Source organism: Hyla sarda, chromosome 8, assembly GCF_029499605.1.
Source record: "Hyla sarda isolate aHylSar1 chromosome 8, aHylSar1.hap1, whole genome shotgun sequence".
Lineage (NCBI taxonomy): Eukaryota > Metazoa > Chordata > Amphibia > Anura > Hylidae > Hyla > Hyla sarda.
Window position 1 is genome coordinate 112912090 of NC_079196.1, and position 25437 is coordinate 112937526.

At 43.5% G+C, this 25437-nt stretch overlaps 15 pseudogenes; all 15 read right to left on the reverse strand.

Annotated features, from left to right (window-relative positions):
• Positions 1 to 24: 24 nt before the first annotated feature.
• Positions 25 to 288, reverse strand: LOC130286003 (U2 spliceosomal RNA; annotated as a pseudogene).
• Positions 289 to 1750: 1462 nt separating this feature from the next.
• On the reverse strand, positions 1751 to 2014 carry LOC130286005 (U2 spliceosomal RNA; annotated as a pseudogene).
• A 1479-nt stretch (positions 2015 to 3493) lies between these two features.
• On the reverse strand, positions 3494 to 3757 carry LOC130286006 (U2 spliceosomal RNA; annotated as a pseudogene).
• A 1467-nt stretch (positions 3758 to 5224) lies between these two features.
• Positions 5225 to 5488, reverse strand: LOC130286007 (U2 spliceosomal RNA; annotated as a pseudogene).
• A 1470-nt stretch (positions 5489 to 6958) lies between these two features.
• On the reverse strand, positions 6959 to 7222 carry LOC130286008 (U2 spliceosomal RNA; annotated as a pseudogene).
• A 1482-nt stretch (positions 7223 to 8704) lies between these two features.
• LOC130286009 (U2 spliceosomal RNA) lies at positions 8705 to 8968 on the reverse strand (annotated as a pseudogene).
• Positions 8969 to 10429: 1461 nt separating this feature from the next.
• Positions 10430 to 10694, reverse strand: LOC130287892 (U2 spliceosomal RNA; annotated as a pseudogene).
• A 1482-nt stretch (positions 10695 to 12176) lies between these two features.
• On the reverse strand, positions 12177 to 12440 carry LOC130287243 (U2 spliceosomal RNA; annotated as a pseudogene).
• Positions 12441 to 13913: 1473 nt separating this feature from the next.
• Positions 13914 to 14177, reverse strand: LOC130286010 (U2 spliceosomal RNA; annotated as a pseudogene).
• Positions 14178 to 15644: 1467 nt separating this feature from the next.
• LOC130287894 (U2 spliceosomal RNA) lies at positions 15645 to 15909 on the reverse strand (annotated as a pseudogene).
• A 1475-nt stretch (positions 15910 to 17384) lies between these two features.
• On the reverse strand, positions 17385 to 17648 carry LOC130290178 (U2 spliceosomal RNA; annotated as a pseudogene).
• Positions 17649 to 19135: 1487 nt separating this feature from the next.
• On the reverse strand, positions 19136 to 19399 carry LOC130286011 (U2 spliceosomal RNA; annotated as a pseudogene).
• A 1473-nt stretch (positions 19400 to 20872) lies between these two features.
• LOC130286013 (U2 spliceosomal RNA) lies at positions 20873 to 21136 on the reverse strand (annotated as a pseudogene).
• Positions 21137 to 22613: 1477 nt separating this feature from the next.
• Positions 22614 to 22877, reverse strand: LOC130286014 (U2 spliceosomal RNA; annotated as a pseudogene).
• A 1473-nt stretch (positions 22878 to 24350) lies between these two features.
• Positions 24351 to 24615, reverse strand: LOC130287895 (U2 spliceosomal RNA; annotated as a pseudogene).
• Between the last annotated feature and the right edge of the window lie 822 nt (positions 24616 to 25437).

A 25437-nucleotide genomic window follows, 5' to 3' on the forward strand; every position in this document is an offset into this window, starting at 1 on the left:
TCTTTCTTGTTTAACACTGGAATGGGGTGGTGCACTGTTCACTACCCGAAGATACTGCCACATCGGGTCAATGCATAGGGCGACAGAAGCAAGCTTCCAAATCAGCTCCCTTTCTCAAAAATCCATTTAATTTATGGTCCCCAGATAGGGAACGTATGTATCAGTATGTGCTCACAAGTCACCCAAGTGCAAGTATTCACACAAAAAAAAACGTGCCTCAGGATGCGATCTGTCGCAAGATCCTTTCTTTTTTTACACTTGATCTAAGCCAAAAGGCCTAGAGGGGATAACCGGGAAAGGGGTGGACCCAACCATGTCCCCTTCATGAGCACTCACATTACTCATAGGAATGGAAGGAAGGCTGGCAGCCAACCAGCCTCCCATACACTTTCTGGGTGGGTGGCAGTCAGCCACCCATACATACATACAGCACAGGCTAAACCCACATCATCACTTAAAAAAAGGACAGGCGACCATTGCACTCTGATGGAGCATTTAGCAATGCAATCCATAGCCTGGCTTTTGCCTGAACCCCCATCACTCCTCCTCTTGCATATAAGACAATATTTCAGATCTGCATATGAAAACAACACGCCTACCTTTGTTGCACATAGCTGCCTGCCTGTCTCTAGTTACCCCACTGGCTGTAGCTGCGTCCCTTCCGACATGGAATAACACCAACTGTAACGATAAACTGAAAATTAACAGTATAAACCTGCATCATTTTGGACTCTGGTATTTGCTGAATCCGGGTGACCTGACAATCGATGGTGGTGCCGCTGGTGATTCTGGCCTTCTTGGAATCTGTTGGGCCTATGTGTTAGCTCACACATCACTTGGGTATCCATGGTAACTACCACAACATGGTCATCTGCAGTTTACATCTAGCCCGTGGCATTGAATGGCATTTTAAAAGTGCTAAGGGTCCTGGTGCAATAATCCTCCCATGAGGATCAGCCTCAACGGCTTTGTAGATTGCACTCATGTCAGCAACTCCATATACATTTTTTTTTCTTCATGCTTCTTTCTTCATCCTTTTTTCTTTCTGTCATTCAGACTTTCATTCATTCGATCTCTCTCACTCACTTGCTTTAACTCATTTGTTCTCACTCACTCACTCACTCACTCACTCACTCACTCATTCACTCTCACTCACTCTCACTCTCTCACTCACTCGCTCACTAAGTCAGTCTCTCTCTCTCTCTTTTTCTTTTTATATATATTTTTTTCCGTCTTCTTCTTCTTCTTCTTCTTCTTCAGACCCTGTCATAGCACTAATGCCTTTCCAATACCACCAGCAGATGGAGACACTCCATTGCAACATTGGTTGTGAGCAGCAGTTTCTAAAAACAAATGCCTCATGGCGGATTTCCCATCCATCAATGGATGGTAAATTTTGTTTTTATCATTCACTGACCACAGAAACCAATGCATGGTCAAGCAACAGCAATGACACACCCTTGTGTATAGGCATGAGACCCTCATGTCATTTAACAGGATTCAGCACCACCCACAAGACAGCTACCTGTCATGTCATGTCAAACCTGCACAGGTGTGCTAGATTATTATTATTTAGTTTTATTTTATTTTTTTACACCAATCAGTGTGCAAACATGGTCATTAAAACGCTAAATGAATAGACGTTCATAAACCAGTCAGTGCAACTCATCATTTTGGTCTCCAATTCTCAAACTCAAATTCTCACCCACGGAGGATTAAATGAGAATCTTTCTTGTTTAACACTGGAATGGGGTGGTGCACTGTTCACTACCCGAAGATACTGCCACATCGGGTCAATGCATAGGGCGACAGAAGCAAGCTTCCAAATCAGCTCCCTTTCTCAAAAATCCATTTAATTTATGGTCCCCAGATAGGGAACGTATGTATCAGTATGTGCTCACAAGTCACCCAAGTGCAAGTATTCACACAAAAAAAAACGTGCCTCAGGATGCGATCTGTCGCAAGATCCTTTCTTTTTTTACACTTGATCTAAGCCAAAAGGCCTAGAGGGGATAACCGGGAAAGGGGTGGACCCAACCATGTCCCCTTCATGAGCACTCACATTACTCATAGGAATGGAAGGAAGGCTGGCAGCCAACCAGCCTCCCATACACTTTCTGGGTGGGTGGCAGTCAGCCACCCATACATACATACAGCACAGGCTAAACCCACATCATCACTTAAAAAAAGGACAGGCGACCATTGCACTCTGATGGAGCATTTAGCAATGCAATCCACAGCCTGGCTTTTGCCTGAACCCCCATCACTCCTCCTCTTGCATATAAGACAATATTTCAGATCTGCATATGAAAACAACACGCCTACCTTTGTTGCACATAGCTGCCTGCCTGTCTCTAGTTACCCCACTGGCTGTAGCTGCGTCCCTTCCGACATGGAATAACACCAACTGTAACGATAAACTGAAAATTAACAGTATAAACCTGCATCATTTTGGACTCTGGTATTTGCTGAATCCGGGTGACCTGACAATCGATGGTGGTGCCGCTGGTGATTCTGGCCTTCTTGGAATCTGTTGGGCCTATGTGTTAGCTCACACATCACTTGGGTATCCATGGTAACTACCACAACATGGTCATCTGCAGTTTACATCTAGCCCGTGGCATTGAATGGCATTTTAAAAGTGCTAAGGGTCCTGGTGCAATAATCCTCCCATGAGGATCAGCCTCAACGGCTTTGTAGATTGCACTCATGTCAGCAACTCCATATACATTTTTTTTTCTTCATGCTTCTTTCTTCATCCTTTTTTCTTTCTGTCATTCAGACTTTCATTCATTCGATCTCTCTCACTCACTTGCTTTAACTCATTTGTTCTCACTCACTCACTCACTCACTCAATCACTCACTCACTCATTCACTCTCACTCACTCTCACTCTCTCACTCACTCGCTCACTAAGTCAGTCTCTCTCTCTCTCTCTCTTTTTCTTTTTATATATATTTTTTTCCGTCTTCTTCTTCTTCTTCTTCTTCTTCTTCTTCTTCAGACCCTGTCATAGCACTAATGCCTTTCCAATACCACCAGCAGATGGAGACACTCCATTGCAACATTGGTTGTGAGCAGCAGTTTCTAAAAACAAATGCCTCATGGCGGATTTCCCATCCATCAATGGATGGTAAATTTTGTTTTTATCATTCACTGACCACAGAAACCAATGCATGGTCAAGCAACAGCAATGACACACCCTTGTGTATAGGCATGAGACCCTCATGTCATTTAACAGGATTCAGCACCACCCACAAGACAGCTACCTGTCATGTCATGTCAAACCTGCACAGGTGTGCTAGATTCTTATTATTTAGTTTTATTTTATTTTTTTACACCAATCAGTGTGCAAACATGGTCATTAAAACGCTAAATGAATAGACGTTCATAAACCAGTCAGTGCAACTCATCATTTTGGTCTCCAATTCTCAAACTCAAATTCTCACCCACGGAGGATTAAATGAGAATCTTTCTTGTTTAACACTGGAATGGGGTGGTGCACTGTTCACTACCCGAAGATACTGCCACATCGGGTCAATGCATAGGGCGACAGAAGCAAGCTTCCAAATCAGCTCCCTTTCTCAAAAATCCATTTAATTTATGGTCCCCAGATAGGGAACGTATGTATCAGTATGTGCTCACAAGTCACCCAAGTGCAAGTATTCACACAAAAAAAAACGTGCCTCAGGATGCGATCTGTCGCAAGATCCTTTCTTTTTTTACACTTGATCTAAGCCAAAAGGCCTAGAGGGGATAACCGGGAAAGGGGTGGACCCAACCATGTCCCCTTCATGAGCACTCACATTACTCATAGGAATGGAAGGAAGGCTGGCAGCCAACCAGCCTCCCATACACTTTCTGGGTGGGTGGCAGTCAGCCACCCATACATACATACAGCACAGGCTAAACCCACATCATCACTTAAAAAAAGGAGAGGCGACCATTGCACTCTGATGGAGCATTTAGCAATGCAATCCATAGCCTGGCTTTTGCCTGAACCCCCATCACTCCTCCTCTTGCATATAAGACAATATTTCAGATCTGCATATGAAAACAACACGCCTACCTTTGTTGCACATAGCTGCCTGCCTGTCTCTAGTTACCCCACTGGCTGTAGCTGCGTCCCTTCCGACATGGAATAACACCAACTGTAACGATAAACTGAAAATTAACAGTATAAACCTGCATCATTTTGGACTCTGGTATTTGCTGAATCCGGGTGACCTGACAATCGATGGTGGTGCCGCTGGTGATTCTGGCCTTCTTGGAATCTGTTGGGCCTATGTGTTAGCTCACACATCACTTGGGTATCCATGGTAACTACCACAACATGGTCATCTGCAGTTTACATCTAGCCCGTGGCATTGAATGGCATTTTAAAAGTGCTAAGGGTCCTGGTGCAATAATCCTCCCATGAGGATCAGCCTCAACGGCTTTGTAGATTGCACTCATGTCAGCAACTCCATATACATTTTTTTTTCTTCATGCTTCTTTCTTCATCCTTTTTTCTTTCTGTCATTCAGACTTTCATTCATTCGATCTCTCTCACTCACTTGCTTTAACTCATTTGTTCTCACTCACTCACTCACTCACTCAATCACTCACTCACTCATTCACTCTCACTCACTCTCACTCTCTCACTCACTCGCTCACTAAGTCAGTCTCTCTCTCTCTCTCTCTTTTTCTTTTTATATATATTTTTTTCCGTCTTCTTCTTCTTCTTCTTCTTCAGACCCTGTCATAGCACTAATGCCTTTCCAATACCACCAGCAGATGGAGACACTCCATTGCAACATTGGTTGTGAGCAGCAGTTTCTAAAAACAAATGCCTCATGGCGGATTTCCCATCCATCAATGGATGGTAAATTTTGTTTTTATCATTCACTGACCACAGAAACCAATGCATGGTCAAGCAACAGCAATGACACACCCTTGTGTATAGGCATGAGACCCTCATGTCATTTAACAGGATTCAGCACCACCCACAAGACAGCTACCTGTCATGTCATGTCAAACCTGCACAGGTGTGCTAGATTATTATTATTTAGTTTTATTTTATTTTTTTACACCAATCAGTGTGCAAACATGGTCATTAAAACGCTAAATGAATAGACGTTCATAAACCAGTCAGTGCAACTCATCATTTTGGTCTCCAATTCTCAAACTCAAATTCTCACCCACGGAGGATTAAATGAGAATCTTTCTTGTTTAACACTGGAATGGGGTGGTGCACTGTTCACTACCCGAAGATACTGCCACATCGGGTCAATGCATAGGGCGACAGAAGCAAGCTTCCAAATCAGCTCCCTTTCTCAAAAATCCATTTAATTTATGGTCCCCAGATAGGGAACGTATGTATCAGTATGTGCTCACAAGTCACCCAAGTGCAAGTATTCACACAAAAAAAAACGTGCCTCAGGATGCGATCTGTCGCAAGATCCTTTCTTTTTTTACACTTGATCTAAGCCAAAAGGCCTAGAGGGGATAACCGGGAAAGGGGTGGACCCAACCATGTCCCCTTCATGAGCACTCACATTACTCATAGGAATGGAAGGAAGGCTGGCAGCCAACCAGCCTCCCATACACTTTCTGGGTGGGTGGCAGTCAGCCACCCATACATACATACAGCACAGGCTAAACCCACATCATCACTTAAAAAAAGGACAGGCGACCATTGCACTCTGATGGAGCATTTAGCAATGCAATCCATAGCCTGGCTTTTGCCTGAACCCCCATCACTCCTCCTCTTGCATATAAGACAATATTTCAGATCTGCATATGAAAACAACACGCCTACCTTTGTTGCACATAGCTGCCTGCCTGTCTCTAGTTACCCCACTGGCTGTAGCTGCGTCCCTTCCGACATGGAATAACACCAACTGTAACGATAAACTGAAAATTAACAGTATAAACCTGCATCATTTTGGACTCTGGTATTTGCTGAATCCGGGTGACCTGACAATCGATGGTGGTGCCGCTGGTGATTCTGGCCTTCTTGGAATCTGTTGGGCCTATGTGTTAGCTCACACATCACTTGGGTATCCATGGTAACTACCACAACATGGTCATCTGCAGTTTACATCTAGCCCGTGGCATTGAATGGCATTTTAAAAGTGCTAAGGGTCCTGGTGCAATAATCCTCCCATGAGGATCAGCCTCAACGGCTTTGTAGATTGCACTCATGTCAGCAACTCCATATACATTTTTTTTTCTTCATGCTTCTTTCTTCATCCTTTTTTCTTTCTGTCATTCAGACTTTCATTCATTCGATCTCTCTCACTCACTTGCTTTAACTCATTTGTTCTCACTCACTCACTCACTCACTCAATCACTCACTCACTCATTCACTCTCACTCACTCTCACTCTCTCACTCACTCGCTCACTAAGTCAGTCTCTCTCTCTCTCTCTCTTTTTCTTTTTATATATATTTTTTTCCGTCTTCTTCTTCTTCTTCTTCTTCTTCAGACCCTGTCATAGCACTAATGCCTTTCCAATACCACCAGCAGATGGAGACACTCCATTGCAACATTGGTTGTGAGCAGCAGTTTCTAAAAACAAATGCCTCATGGCGGATTTCCCATCCATCAATGGATGGTAAATTTTGTTTTTATCATTCACTGACCACAGAAACCAATGCATGGTCAAGCAACAGCAATGACACACCCTTGTGTATAGGCATGAGACCCTCATGTCATTTAACAGGATTCAGCACCACCCACAAGACAGCTACCTGTCATGTCATGTCAAACCTGCACAGGTGTGCTAGATTATTATTATTTAGTTTTATTTTATTTTTTTACACCAATCAGTGTGCAAACATGGTCATTAAAACGCTAAATGAATAGACGTTCATAAACCAGTCAGTGCAACTCATCATTTTGGTCTCCAATTCTCAAACTCAAATTCTCACCCACGGAGGATTAAATGAGAATCTTTCTTGTTTAACACTGGAATGGGGTGGTGCACTGTTCACTACCCGAAGATACTGCCACATCGGGTCAATGCATAGGGCGACAGAAGCAAGCTTCCAAATCAGCTCCCTTTCTCAAAAATCCATTTAATTTATGGTCCCCAGATAGGGAACGTATGTATCAGTATGTGCTCACAAGTCACCCAAGTGCAAGTATTCACACAAAAAAAAACGTGCCTCAGGATGCGATCTGTCGCAAGATCCTTTCTTTTTTTACACTTGATCTAAGCCAAAAGGCCTAGAGGGGATAACCGGGAAAGGGGTGGACCCAACCATGTCCCCTTCATGAGCACTCACATTACTCATAGGAATGGAAGGAAGGCTGGCAGCCAACCAGCCTCCCATACACTTTCTGGGTGGGTGGCAGTCAGCCACCCATACATACATACAGCACAGGCTAAACCCACATCATCACTTAAAAAAAGGACAGGCGACCATTGCACTCTGATGGAGCATTTAGCAATGCAATCCATAGCCTGGCTTTTGCCTGAACCCCCATCACTCCTCCTCTTGCATATAAGACAATATTTCAGATCTGCATATGAAAACAACACGCCTACCTTTGTTGCACATAGCTGCCTGCCTGTCTCTAGTTACCCCACTGGCTGTAGCTGCGTCCCTTCCGACATGGAATAACACCAACTGTAACGATAAACTGAAAATTAACAGTATAAACCTGCATCATTTTGGACTCTGGTATTTGCTGAATCCGGGTGACCTGACAATCGATGGTGGTGCCGCTGGTGATTCTGGCCTTCTTGGAATCTGTTGGGCCTATGTGTTAGCTCACACATCACTTGGGTATCCATGGTAACTACCACAACATGGTCATCTGCAGTTTACATCTAGCCCGTGGCATTGAATGGCATTTTAAAAGTGCTAAGGGTCCTGGTGCAATAATCCTCCCATGAGGATCAGCCTCAACGGCTTTGTAGATTGCACTCATGTCAGCAACTCCATATACATTTTTTTTTCTTCATGCTTCTTTCTTCATCCTTTTTTCTTTCTGTCATTCAGACTTTCATTCATTCGATCTCTCTCACTCACTTGCTTTAACTCATTTGTTCTCACTCACTCACTCACTCACTCAATCACTCACTCACTCATTCACTCTCACTCACTCTCACTCTCTCACTCACTCGCTCACTAAGTCAGTCTCTCTCTCTCTCTCTCTTTTTCTTTTTATATATATTTTTTTCCGTCTTCTTCTTCTTCTTCTTCTTCTTCTTCTTCTTCTTCAGACCCTGTCATAGCACTAATGCCTTTCCAATACCACCAGCAGATGGAGACACTCCATTGCAACATTGGTTGTGAGCAGCAGTTTCTAAAAACAAATGCCTCATGGCGGATTTCCCATCCATCAATGGATGGTAAATTTTGTTTTTATCATTCACTGACCACAGAAACCAATGCATGGTCAAGCAACAGCAATGACACACCCTTGTGTATAGGCATGAGACCCTCATGTCATTTAACAGGATTCAGCACCACCCACAAGACAGCTACCTGTCATGTCATGTCAAACCTGCACAGGTGTGCTAGATTATTATTATTTAGTTTTATTTTATTTTTTTACACCAATCAGTGTGCAAACATGGTCATTAAAACGCTAAATGAATAGACGTTCATAAACCAGTCAGTGCAACTCATCATTTTGGTCTCCAATTCTCAAACTCAAATTCTCACCCACGGAGGATTAAATGAGAATCTTTCTTGTTTAACACTGGAATGGGGTGGTGCACTGTTCACTACCCGAAGATACTGCCACATCGGGTCAATGCATAGGGCGACAGAAGCAAGCTTCCAAATCAGCTCCCTTTCTCAAAAATCCATTTAATTTATGGTCCCCAGATAGGGAACGTATGTATCAGTATGTGCTCACAAGTCACCCAAGTGCAAGTATTCACACAAAAAAAAACGTGCCTCAGGATGCGATCTGTCGCAAGATCCTTTCTTTTTTTACACTTGATCTAAGCCAAAAGGCCTAGAGGGGATAACCGGGAAAGGGGTGGACCCAACCATGTCCCCTTCATGAGCACTCACATTACTCATAGGAATGGAAGGAAGGCTGGCAGCCAACCAGCCTCCCATACACTTTCTGGGTGGGTGGCAGTCAGCCACCCATACATACATACAGCACAGGCTAAACCCACATCATCACTTAAAAAAAGGACAGGCGACCATTGCACTCTGATGGAGCATTTAGCAATGCAATCCATAGCCTGGCTTTTGCCTGAACCCCCATCACTCCTCCTCTTGCATATAAGACAATATTTCAGATCTGCATATGAAAACAACACGCCTACCTTTGTTGCACATAGCTGCCTGCCTGTCTCTAGTTACCCCACTGGCTGTAGCTGCGTCCCTTCCGACATGGAATAACACCAACTGTAACGATAAACTGAAAATTAACAGTATAAACCTGCATCATTTTGGACTCTGGTATTTGCTGAATCCGGGTGACCTGACAATCGATGGTGGTGCCGCTGGTGATTCTGGCCTTCTTGGAATCTGTTGGGCCTATGTGTTAGCTCACACATCACTTGGGTATCCATGGTAACTACCACAACATGGTCATCTGCAGTTTACATCTAGCCCGTGGCATTGAATGGCATTTTAAAAGTGCTAAGGGTCCTGGTGCAATAATCCTCCCATGAGGATCAGCCTCAACGGCTTTGTAGATTGCACTCATGTCAGCAACTCCATATACATTTTTTTTTCTTCATGCTTCTTTCTTCATCCTTTTTTCTTTCTGTCATTCAGACTTTCATTCATTCGATCTCTCTCACTCACTTGCTTTAACTCATTTGTTCTCACTCACTCACTCACTCAATCACTCACTCACTCATTCACTCTCACTCACTCTCACTCTCTCACTCACTCGCTCACTAAGTCAGTCTCTCTCTCTCTCTCTTTTTCTTTTTATATATATTTTTTTCCGTCTTCTTCTTCTTCTTCTTCTTCAGACCCTGTCATAGCACTAATGCCTTTCCAATACCACCAGCAGATGGAGACACTCCATTGCAACATTGGTTGTGAGCAGCAGTTTCTAAAAACAAATGCCTCATGGCGGATTTCCCATCCATCAATGGATGGTAAATTTTGTTTTTATCATTCACTGACCACAGAAACCAATGCATGGTCAAGCAACAGCAATGACACACCCTTGTGTATAGGCATGAGACCCTCATGTCATTTAACAGGATTCAGCACCACCCACAAGACAGCTACCTGTCATGTCATGTCAAACCTGCACAGGTGTGCTAGATTATTATTATTTAGTTTTATTTTATTTTTTTACACCAATCAGTGTGCAAACATGGTCATTAAAACGCTAAATGAATAGACGTTCATAAACCAGTCAGTGCAACTCATCATTTTGGTCTCCAATTCTCAAACTCAAATTCTCACCCACGGAGGATTAAATGAGAATCTTTCTTGTTTAACACTGGAATGGGGTGGTGCACTGTTCACTACCCGAAGATACTGCCACATCGGGTCAATGCATAGGGCGACAGAAGCAAGCTTCCAAATCAGCTCCCTTTCTCAAAAATCCATTTAATTTATGGTCCCCAGATAGGGAACGTATGTATCAGTATGTGCTCACAAGTCACCCAAGTGCAAGTATTCACACAAAAAAAAAACGTGCCTCAGGATGCGATCTGTCGCAAGATCCTTTCTTTTTTTACACTTGATCTAAGCCAAAAGGCCTAGAGGGGATAACCGGGAAAGGGGTGGACCCAACCATGTCCCCTTCATGAGCACTCACATTACTCATAGGAATGGAAGGAAGGCTGGCAGCCAACCAGCCTCCCATACACTTTCTGGGTGGGTGGCAGTCAGCCACCCATACATACATACAGCACAGGCTAAACCCACATCATCACTTAAAAAAAGGACAGGCGACCATTGCACTCTGATGGAGCATTTAGCAATGCAATCCATAGCCTGGCTTTTGCCTGAACCCCCATCACTCCTCCTCTTGCATATAAGACAATATTTCAGATCTGCATATGAAAACAACACGCCTACCTTTGTTGCACATAGCTGCCTGCCTGTCTCTAGTTACCCCACTGGCTGTAGCTGCGTCCCTTCCGACATGGAATAACACCAACTGTAACGATAAACTGAAAATTAACAGTATAAACCTGCATCATTTTGGACTCTGGTATTTGCTGAATCCGGGTGACCTGACAATCGATGGTGGTGCCGCTGGTGATTCTGGCCTTCTTGGAATCTGTTGGGCCTATGTGTTAGCTCACACATCACTTGGGTATCCATGGTAACTACCACAACATGGTCATCTGCAGTTTACATCTAGCCCGTGGCATTGAATGGCATTTTAAAAGTGCTAAGGGTCCTGGTGCAATAATCCTCCCATGAGGATCAGCCTCAACGGCTTTGTAGATTGCACTCATGTCAGCAACTCCATATACATTTTTTTTTCTTCATGCTTCTTTCTTCATCCTTTTTTCTTTCTGTCATTCAGACTTTCATTCATTCGATCTCTCTCACTCACTTGCTTTAACTCATTTGTTCTCACTCACTCACTCACTCACTCAATCACTCACTCACTCATTCACTCTCACTCACTCTCACTCTCTCACTCACTCGCTCACTAAGTCAGTCTCTCTCTCTCTCTCTCTTTTTCTTTTTATATATATTTTTTTCCGTCTTCTTCTTCTTCTTCTTCTTCTTCTTCTTCTTCTTCAGACCCTGTCATAGCACTAATGCCTTTCCAATACCACCAGCAGATGGAGACACTCCATTGCAACATTGGTTGTGAGCAGCAGTTTCTAAAAACAAATGCCTCATGGCGGATTTCCCATCCATCAATGGATGGTAAATTTTGTTTTTATCATTCACTGACCACAGAAACCAATGCATGGTCAAGCAACAGCAATGACACACCCTTGTGTATAGGCATGAGACCCTCATGTCATTTAACAGGATTCAGCACCACCCACAAGACAGCTACCTGTCATGTCATGTCAAACCTGCACAGGTGTGCTAGATTATTATTATTTAGTTTTATTTTATTTTTTTACACCAATCAGTGTGCAAACATGGTCATTAAAACGCTAAATGAATAGACGTTCATAAACCAGTCAGTGCAACTCATCATTTTGGTCTCCAATTCTCAAACTCAAATTCTCACCCACGGAGGATTAAATGAGAATCTTTCTTGTTTAACACTGGAATGGGGTGGTGCACTGTTCACTACCCGAAGATACTGCCACATCGGGTCAATGCATAGGGCGACAGAAGCAAGCTTCCAAATCAGCTCCCTTTCTCAAAAATCCATTTAATTTATGGTCCCCAGATAGGGAACATATGTATCAGTATGTGCTCACAAGTCACCCAAGTGCAAGTATTCACACAAAAAAAAACGTGCCTCAGGATGCGATCTGTCGCAAGATCCTTTCTTTTTTTACACTTGATCTAAGCCAAAAGGCCTAGAGGGGATAACCGGGAAAGGGGTGGACCCAACCATGTCCCCTTCATGAGCACTCACATTACTCATAGGAATGGAAGGAAGGCTGGCAGCCAACCAGCCTCCCATACACTTTCTGGGTGGGTGGCAGTCAGCCACCCATACATACATACAGCACAGGCTAAACCCACATCATCACTTAAAAAAAGGACAGGCGACCATTGCACTCTGATGGAGCATTTAGCAATGCAATCCATAGCCTGGCTTTTGCCTGAACCCCCATCACTCCTCCTCTTGCATATAAGACAATATTTCAGATCTGCATATGAAAACAACACGCCTACCTTTGTTGCACATAGCTGCCTGCCTGTCTCTAGTTACCCCACTGGCTGTAGCTGCGTCCCTTCCGACATGGAATAACACCAACTGTAACGATAAACTGAAAATTAACAGTATAAACCTGCATCATTTTGGACTCTGGTATTTGCTGAATCCGGGTGACCTGACAATCGATGGTGGTGCCGCTGGTGATTCTGGCCTTCTTGGAATCTGTTGGGCCTATGTGTTAGCTCACACATCACTTGGGTATCCATGGTAACTACCACAACATGGTCATCTGCAGTTTACATCTAGCCCGTGGCATTGAATGGCATTTTAAAAGTGCTAAGGGTCCTGGTGCAATAATCCTCCCATGAGGATCAGCCTCAACGGCTTTGTAGATTGCACTCATGTCAGCAACTCCATATACATTTTTTTTTCTTCATGCTTCTTTCTTCATCCTTTTTTCTTTCTGTCATTCAGACTTTCATTCATTCGATCTCTCTCACTCACTTGCTTTAACTCATTTGTTCTCACTCACTCACTCACTCACTCAATCACTCACTCACTCATTCACTCTCACTCACTCTCACTCTCTCACTCACTCGCTCACTAAGTCAGTCTCTCTCTCTCTCTCTCTTTTTCTTTTTATATATATTTTTTTCCGTCTTCTTCTTCTTCTTCTTCTTCTTCTTCAGACCCTGTCATAGCACTAATGCCTTTCCAATACCACCAGCAGATGGAGACACTCCATTGCAACATTGGTTGTGAGCAGCAGTTTCTAAAAACAAATGCCTCATGGCGGATTTCCCATCCATCAATGGATGGTAAATTTTGTTTTTATCATTCACTGACCACAGAAACCAATGCATGGTCAAGCAACAGCAATGACACACCCTTGTGTATAGGCATGAGACCCTCATGTCATTTAACAGGATTCAGCACCACCCACAAGACAGCTACCTGTCATGTCATGTCAAACCTGCACAGGTGTGCTAGATTATTATTATTTAGTTTTATTTTATTTTTTTACACCAATCAGTGTGCAAACATGGTCATTAAAACGCTAAATGAATAGACGTTCATAAACCAGTCAGTGCAACTCATCATTTTGGTCTCCAATTCTCAAACTCAAATTCTCACCCACGGAGGATTAAATGAGAATCTTTCTTGTTTAACACTGGAATGGGGTGGTGCACTGTTCACTACCCGAAGATACTGCCACATCGGGTCAATGCATAGGGCGACAGAAGCAAGCTTCCAAATCAGCTCCCTTTCTCAAAAATCCATTTAATTTATGGTCCCCAGATAGGGAACGTATGTATCAGTATGTGCTCACAAGTCACCCAAGTGCAAGTATTCACACAAAAAAAAACGTGCCTCAGGATGCGATCTGTCGCAAGATCCTTTCTTTTTTTACACTTGATCTAAGCCAAAAGGCCTAGAGGGGATAACCGGGAAAGGGGTGGACCCAACCATGTCCCCTTCATGAGCACTCACATTACTCATAGGAATGGAAGGAAGGCTGGCAGCCAACCAGCCTCCCATACACTTTCTGGGTGGGTGGCAGTCAGCCACCCATACATACATACAGCACAGGCTAAACCCACATCATCACTTAAAAAAAGGACAGGCGACCATTGCACTCTGATGGAGCATTTAGCAATGCAATCCATAGCCTGGCTTTTGCCTGAACCCCCATCACTCCTCCTCTTGCATATAAGACAATATTTCAGATCTGCATATGAAAACAACACGCCTACCTTTGTTGCACATAGCTGCCTGCCTGTCTCTAGTTACCCCACTGGCTGTAGCTGCGTCCCTTCCGACATGGAATAACACCAACTGTAACGATAAACTGAAAATTAACAGTATAAACCTGCATCATTTTGGACTCTGGTATTTGCTGAATCCGGGTGACCTGACAATCGATGGTGGTGCCGCTGGTGATTCTGGCCTTCTTGGAATCTGTTGGGCCTATGTGTTAGCTCACACATCACTTGGGTATCCATGGTAACTACCACAACATGGTCATCTGCAGTTTACATCTAGCCCGTGGCATTGAATGGCATTTTAAAAGTGCTAAGGGTCCTGGTGCAATAATCCTCCCATGAGGATCAGCCTCAACGGCTTTGTAGATTGCACTCATGTCAGCAACTCCATATACATTTTTTTTTCTTCATGCTTCTTTCTTCATCCTTTTTTCTTTCTGTCATTCAGACTTTCATTCATTCGATCTCTCTCACTCACTTGCTTTAACTCATTTGTTCTCACTCACTCACTCACTCACTCAATCACTCACTCACTCATTCACTCTCACTCACTCTCACTCTCTCACTCACTCGCTCACTAAGTCAGTCTCTCTCTCTCTCTCTCTTTTTCTTTTTATATATATTTTTTTCCGTCTTCTTCTTCTTCTTCTTCTTCAGACCCTGTCATAGCACTAATGCCTTTCCAATACCACCAGCAGATGGAGACACTCCATTGCAACATTGGTTGTGAGCAGCAGTTTCTAAAAACAAATGCCTCATGGCGGATTTCCCATCCATCAATGGATGGTAAATTTTGTTTTTATCATTCACTGACCACAGAAACCAATGCATGGTCAAGCAACAGCAATGACACACCCTTGTGTATAGGCATGAGACCCTCATGTCATTTAACAGGATTCAGCACCACCCACAAGACAGCTACCTGTCATGTCATGTCAAACCTGCACAGGTGTGCTAGATTATTATTATTTAGTTTTATTTTATTTTTTTACACCAATCAGTGTGCAAACATGGTCATTAAAACGCTAAATGAATAGACGTTCATAAACCAGTCAGTGCAACTCATCATTTTGGTCTCCAATTCTCAAACTCAAATTCTCACCCACGGAGGATTAAATGAGAATCTTTCTTGTTTAACACTGGAATGGGGTGGTGCACTGTTCACTACCCGAAGATACTGCCACATCGGGTCAATGCATAGGGCGACAGAAGCAAGCTTCCAAATCAGCTCCCTTTCTCAAAAATCCATTTAATTTATGGTCCCCAGATAGGGAACGTATGTATCAGTATGTGCTCACAAGTCACCCAAGTGCAAGTATTCACACAAAAAAAAAACGTGCCTCAGGATGCGATCTGTCGCAAGATCCTTTCTTTTTTTACACTTGATCTAAGCCAAAAGGCCTAGAGGGGATAACCGGGAAAGGGGTGGACCCAACCATGTCCCCTTCATGAGCACTCACATTACTCATAGGAATGGAAGGAAGGCTGGCAGCCAACCAGCCTCCCATACACTTTCTGGGTGGGTGGCAGTCAGCCACCCATACATACATACAGCACAGGCTAAACCCACATCATCACTTAAAAAAAGGACAGGCGACCATTGCACTCTGATGGAGCATTTAGCAATGCAATCCATAGCCTGGCTTTTGCCTGAACCCCCATCACTCCTCCTCTTGCATATAAGACAATATTTCAGATCTGCATATGAAAACAACACGCCTACCTTTGTTGCACATAGCTGCCTGCCTGTCTCTAGTTACCCCACTGGCTGTAGCTGCGTCCCTTCCGACATGGAATAACACCAACTGTAACGATAAACTGAAAATTAACAGTATAAACCTGCATCATTTTGGACTCTGGTATTTGCTGAATCCGGGTGACCTGACAATCGATGGTGGTGCCGCTGGTGATTCTGGCCTTCTTGGAATCTGTTGGGCCTATGTGTTAGCTCACACATCACTTGGGTATCCATGGTAACTACCACAACATGGTCATCTGCAGTTTACATCTAGCCCGTGGCATTGAATGGCATTTTAAAAGTGCTAAGGGTCCTGGTGCAATAATCCTCCCATGAGGATCAGCCTCAACGGCTTTGTAGATTGCACTCATGTCAGCAACTCCATATACATTTTTTTTTCTTCATGCTTCTTTCTTCATCCTTTTTTCTTTCTGTCATTCAGACTTTCATTCATTCGATCTCTCTCACTCACTTGCTTTAACTCATTTGTTCTCACTCACTCACTCACTCAATCACTCACTCACTCATTCACTCTCACTCACTCTCACTCTCTCACTCACTCGCTCACTAAGTCAGTCTCTCTCTCTCTCTCTCTTTTTCTTTTTATATATATTTTTTTCCGTCTTCTTCTTCTTCTTCTTCTTCTTCTTCTTCTTCAGACCCTGTCATAGCACTAATGCCTTTCCAATACCACCAGCAGATGGAGACACTCCATTGCAACATTGGTTGTGAGCAGCAGTTTCTAAAAACAAATGCCTCATGGCGGATTTCCCATCCATCAATGGATGGTAAATTTTGTTTTTATCATTCACTGACCACAGAAACCAATGCATGGTCAAGCAACAGCAATGACACACCCTTGTGTATAGGCATGAGACCCTCATGTCATTTAACAGGATTCAGCACCACCCACAAGACAGCTACCTGTCATGTCATGTCAAACCTGCACAGGTGTGCTAGATTATTATTATTTAGTTTTATTTTATTTTTTTACACCAATCAGTGTGCAAACATGGTCATTAAAACGCTAAATGAATAGACGTTCATAAACCAGTCAGTGCAACTCATCATTTTGGTCTCCAATTCTCAAACTCAAATTCTCACCCACGGAGGATTAAATGAGAATCTTTCTTGTTTAACACTGGAATGGGGTGGTGCACTGTTCACTACCCGAAGATACTGCCACATCGGGTCAATGCATAGGGCGACAGAAGCAAGCTTCCAAATCAGCTCCCTTTCTCAAAAATCCATTTAATTTATGGTCCCCAGATAGGGAACGTATGTATCAGTATGTGCTCACAAGTCACCCAAGTGCAAGTATTCACACAAAAAAAAACGTGCCTCAGGATGCAATCTGTCGCAAGATCCTTTCTTTTTTTACACTTGATCTAAGCCAAAAGGCCTAGAGGGGATAACCGGGAAAGGGGTGGACCCAACCATGTCCCCTTCATGAGCACTCACATTACTCATAGGAATGGAAGGAAGGCTGGCAGCCAACCAGCCTCCCATACACTTTCTGGGTGGGTGGCAGTCAGCCACCCATACATACATACAGCACAGGCTAAACCCACATCATCACTTAAAAAAAGGACAGGCGACCATTGCACTCTGATGGAGCATTTAGCAATGCAATCCATAGCCTGGCTTTTGCCTGAACCCCCATCACTCCTCCTCTTGCATATAAGACAATATTTCAGATCTGCATATGAAAACAACACGCCTACCTTTGTTGCACATAGCTGCCTGCCTGTCTCTAGTTACCCCACTGGCTGTAGCTGCGTCCCTTCCGACATGGAATAACACCAACTGTAACGATAAACTGAAAATTAACAGTATAAACCTGCATCATTTTGGACTCTGGTATTTGCTGAATCCGGGTGACCTGACAATCGATGGTGGTGCCGCTGGTGATTCTGGCCTTCTTGGAATCTGTTGGGCCTATGTGTTAGCTCACACATCACTTGGGTATCCATGGTAACTACCACAACATGGTCATCTGCAGTTTACATCTAGCCCGTGGCATTGAATGGCATTTTAAAAGTGCTAAGGGTCCTGGTGCAATAATCCTCCCATGAGGATCAGCCTCAACGGCTTTGTAGATTGCACTCATGTCAGCAACTCCATATACATTTTTTTTTCTTCATGCTTCTTTCTTCATCCTTTTTTCTTTCTGTCATTCAGACTTTCATTCATTCGATCTCTCTCACTCACTTGCTTTAACTCATTTGTTCTCACTCACTCACTCACTCACTCAATCACTCACTCACTCATTCACTCTCACTCACTCTCACTCTCTCACTCACTCGCTCACTAAGTCAGTCTCTCTCTCTCTCTCTCTCTTTTTCTTTTAATATATATTTTTTTCCGTCTTCTTCTTCTTCTTCTTCTTCTTCTTCTTCTTCTTCTTCAGACCCTGTCATAGCACTAATGCCTTTCCAATACCACCAGCAGATGGAGACACTCCATTGCAACATTGGTTGTGAGCAGCAGTTTCTAAAAACAAATGCCTCATGGCGGATTTCCCATCCATCAATGGATGGTAAATTTTGTTTTTATCATTCACTGACCACAGAAACCAATGCATGGTCAAGCAACAGCAATGACACACCCTTGTGTATAGGCATGAGACCCTCATGTCATTTAACAGGATTCAGCACCACCCACAAGACAGCTACCTGTCATGTCATGTCAAACCTGCACAGGTGTGCTAGATTATTATTATTTAGTTTTATTTTATTTTTTTACACCAATCAGTGTGCAAACATGGTCATTAAAACGCTAAATGAATAGACGTTCATAAACCAGTCAGTGCAACTCATCATTTTGGTCTCCAATTCTCAAACTCAAATTCTCACCCACGGAGGATTAAATGAGAATCTTTCTTGTTTAACACTGGAATGGGGTGGTGCACTGTTCACTACCCGAAGATACTGCCACATCGGGTCAATGCATAGGGCGACAGAAGCAAGCTTCCAAATCAGCTCCCTTTCTCAAAAATCCATTTAATTTATGGTCCCCAGATAGGGAACGTATGTATCAGTATGTGCTCACAAGTCACCCAAGTGCAAGTATTCACACAAAAAAAAACGTGCCTCAGGATGCGATCTGTCGCAAGATCCTTTCTTTTTTTACACTTGATCTAAGCCAAAAGGCCTAGAGGGGATAACCGGGAAAGGGGTGGACCCAACCATGTCCCCTTCATGAGCACTCACATTACTCATAGGAATGGAAGGAAGGCTGGCAGCCAACCAGCCTCCCATACACTTTCTGGGTGGGTGGCAGTCAGCCACCCATACATACATACAGCACAGGCTAAACCCACATCATCACTTAAAAAAAGGACAGGCGACCATTGCACTCTGATGGAGCATTTAGCAATGCAATCCATAGCCTGGCTTTTGCCTGAACCCCCATCACTCCTCCTCTTGCATATAAGACAATATTTCAGATCTGCATATGAAAACAACACGCCTACCTTTGTTGCACATAGCTGCCTGCCTGTCTCTAGTTACCCCACTGGCTGTAGCTGCGTCCCTTCCGACATGGAATAACACCAACTGTAACGATAAACTGAAAATTAACAGTATAAACCTGCATCATTTTGGACTCTGGTATTTGCTGAATCCGGGTGACCTGACAATCGATGGTGGTGCCGCTGGTGATTCTGGCCTTCTTGGAATCTGTTGGGCCTATGTGTTAGCTCACACATCACTTGGGTATCCATGGTAACTACCACGACATGGTCATCTGCAGTTTACATCTAGCCCGTGGCATTGAATGGCATTTTAAAAGTGCTAAGGGTCCTGGTGCAATAATCCTCCCATGAGGATCAGCCTCAACGGCTTTGTAGATTGCACTCATGTCAGCAACTCCATATACATTTTTTTTTCTTCATGCTTCTTTCTTCATCCTTTTTTCTTTCTGTCATTCAGACTTTCATTCATTCGATCTCTCTCACTCACTTGCTTTAACTCATTTGTTCTCACTCACTCACTCACTCACTCAATCACTCACTCACTCATTCACTCTCACTCACTCTCACTCTCTCACTCACTCGCTCACTAAGTCAGTCTCTCTCTCTCTCTCTCTTTTTCTTTTTATATATATTTTTTTCCGTCTTCTTCTTCTTCTTCTTCTTCTTCTTCAGACCCTGTCATAGCACTAATGCCTTTCCAATACCACCAGCAGATGGAGACACTCCATTGCAACATTGGTTGTGAGCAGCAGTTTCTAAAAACAAATGCCTCATGGCGGATTTCCCATCCATCAATGGATGGTAAATTTTGTTTTTATCATTCACTGACCACAGAAACCAATGCATGGTCAAGCAACAGCAATGACACACCCTTGTGTATAGGCATGAGACCCTCATGTCATTTAACAGGATTCAGCACCACCCACAAGACAGCTACCTGTCATGTCATGTCAAACCTGCACAGGTGTGCTAGATTATTATTATTTAGTTTTATTTTATTTTTTTACACCAATCAGTGTGCAAACATGGTCATTAAAACGCTAAATGAATAGACGTTCATAAACCAGTCAGTGCAACTCATCATTTTGGTCTCCAATTCTCAAACTCAAATTCTCACCCACGGAGGATTAAATGAGAATCTTTCTTGTTTAACACTGGAATGGGGTGGTGCACTGTTCACTACCCGAAGATACTGCCACATCGGGTCAATGCATAGGGCGACAGAAGCAAGCTTCCAAATCAGCTCCCTTTCTCAAAAATCCATTTAATTTATGGTCCCCAGATAGGGAACGTATGTATCAGTATGTGCTCACAAGTCACCCAAGTGCAAGTATTCACACAAAAAAAAACGTGCCTCAGGATGCGATCTGTCGCAAGATCCTTTCTTTTTTTACACTTGATCTAAGCCAAAAGGCCTAGAGGGGATAACCGGGAAAGGGGTGGACCCAACCATGTCCCCTTCATGAGCACTCACATTACTCATAGGAATGGAAGGAAGGCTGGCAGCCAACCAGCCTCCCATACACTTTCTGGGTGGGTGGCAGTCAGCCACCCATACATACATACAGCACAGGCTAAACCCACATCATCACTTAAAAAAAGGACAGGCGACCATTGCACTCTGATGGAGCATTTAGCAATGCAATCCATAGCCTGGCTTTTGCCTGAACCCCCATCACTCCTCCTCTTGCATATAAGACAATATTTCAGATCTGCATATGAAAACAACACGCCTACCTTTGTTGCACATAGCTGCCTGCCTGTCTCTAGTTACCCCACTGGCTGTAGCTGCGTCCCTTCCGACATGGAATAACACCAACTGTAACGATAAACTGAAAATTAACAGTATAAACCTGCATCATTTTGGACTCTGGTATTTGCTGAATCCGGGTGACCTGACAATCGATGGTGGTGCCGCTGGTGATTCTGGCCTTCTTGGAATCTGTTGGGCCTATGTGTTAGCTCACACATCACTTGGGTATCCATGGTAACTACCACAACATGGTCATCTGCAGTTTACATCTAGCCCGTGGCATTGAATGGCATTTTAAAAGTGCTAAGGGTCCTGGTGCAATAATCCTCCCATGAGGATCAGCCTCAACGGCTTTGTAGATTGCACTCATGTCAGCAACTCCATATACATTTTTTTTTCTTCATGCTTCTTTCTTCATCCTTTTTTCTTTCTGTCATTCAGACTTTCATTCATTCGATCTCTCTCACTCACTTGCTTTAACTCATTTGTTCTCACTCACTCACTCACTCACTCACTCAATCACTCACTCACTCATTCACTCTCACTCACTCTCACTCTCTCACTCACTCGCTCACTAAGTCAGTCTCTCTCTCTCTCTCTCTTTTTCTTTTTATATATATTTTTTTCCGTCTTCTTCTTCTTCTTCTTCTTCTTCTTCAGACCCTGTCATAGCACTAATGCCTTTCCAATACCACCAGCAGATGGAGACACTCCATTGCAACATTGGTTGTGAGCAGCAGTTTCTAAAAACAAATGCCTCATGGCGGATTTCCCATCCATCAATGGATGGTAAATTTTGTTTTTATCATTCACTGACCACAGAAACCAATGCATGGTCAAGCAACAGCAATGACACACCCTTGTGTATAGGCATGAGACCCTCATGTCATTTAACAGGATTCAGCACCACCCACAAGACAGCTACCTGTCATGTCATGTCAAACCTGCACAGGTGTGCTAGATTATTATTATTTAGTTTTATTTTATTTTTTTACACCAATCAGTGTGCAAACATGGTCATTAAAACGCTAAATGAATAGACGTTCATAAACCAGTCAGTGCAACTCATCATTTTGGTCTCCAATTCTCAAACTCAAATTCTCACCCACGGAGGATTAAATGAGAATCTTTCTTGTTTAACACTGGAATGGGGTGGTGCACTGTTCACTACCCGAAGATACTGCCACATCGGGTCAATGCATAGGGCGACAGAAGCAAGCTTCCAAATCAGCTCCCTTTCTCAAAAATCCATTTAATTTATGGTCCCCAGATAGGGAACGTATGTATCAGTATGTGCTCACAAGTCACCCAAGTGCAAGTATTCACACAAAAAAAAACGTGCCTCAGGATGCGATCTGTCGCAAGATCCTTTCTTTTTTTACACTTGATCTAAGCCAAAAGGCCTAGAGGGGATAACCGGGAAAGGGGTGGACCCAACCATGTCCCCTTCATGAGCACTCACATTACTCATAGGAATGGAAGGAAGGCTGGCAGCCAACCAGCCTCCCATACACTTTCTGGGTGGGTGGCAGTCAGCCACCCATACATACATACAGCACAGGCTAAACCCACATCATCACTTAAAAAAAGGACAGGCGACCATTGCACTCTGATGGAGCATTTAGCAATGCAATCCATAGCCTGGCTTTTGCCTGAACCCCCATCACTCCTCCTCTTGCATATAAGACAATATTTCAGATCTGCATATGAAAACAACACGCCTACCTTTGTTGCACATAGCTGCCTGCCTGTCTCTAGTTACCCCACTGGCTGTAGCTGCGTCCCTTCCGACATGGAATAACACCAACTGTAACGATAAACTGAAAATTAACAGTATAAACCTGCATCATTTTGGACTCTGGTATTTGCTGAATCCGGGTGACCTGACAATCGATGGTGGTGCCGCTGGTGATTCTGGCCTTCTTGGAATCTGTTGGGCCTATGTGTTAGCTCACACATCACTTGGGTATCCATGGTAACTACCACAACATGGTCATCTGCAGTTTACATCTAGCCCGTGGCATTGAATGGCATTTTAAAAGTGCTAAGGGTCCTGGTGCAATAATCCTCCCATGAGGATCAGCCTCAACGGCTTTGTAGATTGCACTCATGTCAGCAACTCCATATACATTTTTTTTTCTTCATGCTTCTTTCTTCATCCTTTTTTCTTTCTGTCATTCAGACTTTCATTCATTCGATCTCTCTCACTCACTTGCTTTAACTCATTTGTTCTCACTCACTCACTCACTCACTCAATCACTCACTCACTCATTCACTCTCACTCACTCTCACTCTCTCACTCACTCGCTCACTAAGTCAGTCTCTCTCTCTCTCTCTCTTTTTCTTTTTATATATATTTTTTTCCGTCTTCTTCTTCTTCTTCTTCTTCTTCTTCAGACCCTGTCATAGCACTAATGCCTTTCCAATACCACCAGCAGATGGAGACACTCCATTGCAACATTGGTTGTGAGCAGCAGTTTCTAAAAACAAATGCCTCATGGCGGATTTCCCATCCATCAATGGATGGTAAATTTTGTTTTTATCATTCACTGACCACAGAAACCAATGCATGGTCAAGCAACAGCAATGACACACCCTTGTGTATAGGCATGAGACCCTCATGTCATTTAACAGGATTCAGCACCACCCACAAGACAGCTACCTGTCATGTCATGTCAAACCTGCACAGGTGTGCTAGATTATTATTATTTAGTTTTATTTTATTTTTTTACACCAATCAGTGTGCAAACATGGTCATTAAAACGCTAAATGAATAGACGTTCATAAACCAGTCAGTGCAACTCATCATTTTGGTCTCCAATTCTCAAACTCAAATTCTCACCCACGGAGGATTAAATGAGAATCTTTCTTGTTTAACACTGGAATGGGGTGGTGCACTGTTCACTACCCGAAGATACTGCCACATCGGGTCAATGCATAGGGCGACAGAAGCAAGCTTCCAAATCAGCTCCCTTTCTCAAAAATCCATTTAATTTATGGTCCCCAGATAGGGAACGTATGTATCAGTATGTGCTCACAAGTCACCCAAGTGCAAGTATTCACACAAAAAAAAAACGTGCCTCAGGATGCGATCTGTCGCAAGATCCTTTCTTTTTTTACACTTGATCTAAGCCAAAAGGCCTAGAGGGGATAACCGGGAAAGGGGTGGACCCAACCATGTCCCCTTCATGAGCACTCACATTACTCATAGGAATGGAAGGAAGGCTGGCAGCCAACCAGCCTCCCATACACTTTCTGGGTGGGTGGCAGTCAGCCACCCATACATACATACAGCACAGGCTAAACCCACATCATCACTTAAAAAAAGGACAGGCGACCATTGCACTCTGATGGAGCATTTAGCAATGCAATCCATAGCCTGGCTTTTGCCTGAACCCCCATCACTCCTCCTCTTGCATATAAGACAATATTTCAGATCTGCATATGAAAACAACACGCCTACCTTTGTTGCACATAGCTGCCTGCCTGTCTCTAGTTACCCCACTGGCTGTAGCTGCGTCCCTTCCGACATGGAATAACACCAACTGTAACGATAAACTGAAAATTAACAGTATAAACCTGCATCATTTTGGACTCTGGTATTTGCTGAATCCGGGTGACCTGACAATCGATGGTGGTGCCGCTGGTGATTCTGGCCTTCTTGGAATCTGTTGGGCCTATGTGTTAGCTCACACATCACTTGGGTATCCATGGTAACTACCACAACATGGTCATCTGCAGTTTACATCTAGCCCGTGGCATTGAATGGCATTTTAAAAGTGCTAAGGGTCCTGGTGCAATAATCCTCCCATGAGGATCAGCCTCAACGGCTTTGTAGATTGCACTCATGTCAGCAACTCCATATACATTTTTTTTTCTTCATGCTTCTTTCTTCATCCTTTTTTCTTTCTGTCATTCAGACTTTCATTCATTCGATCTCTCTCACTCACTTGCTTTAACTCATTTGTTCTCAC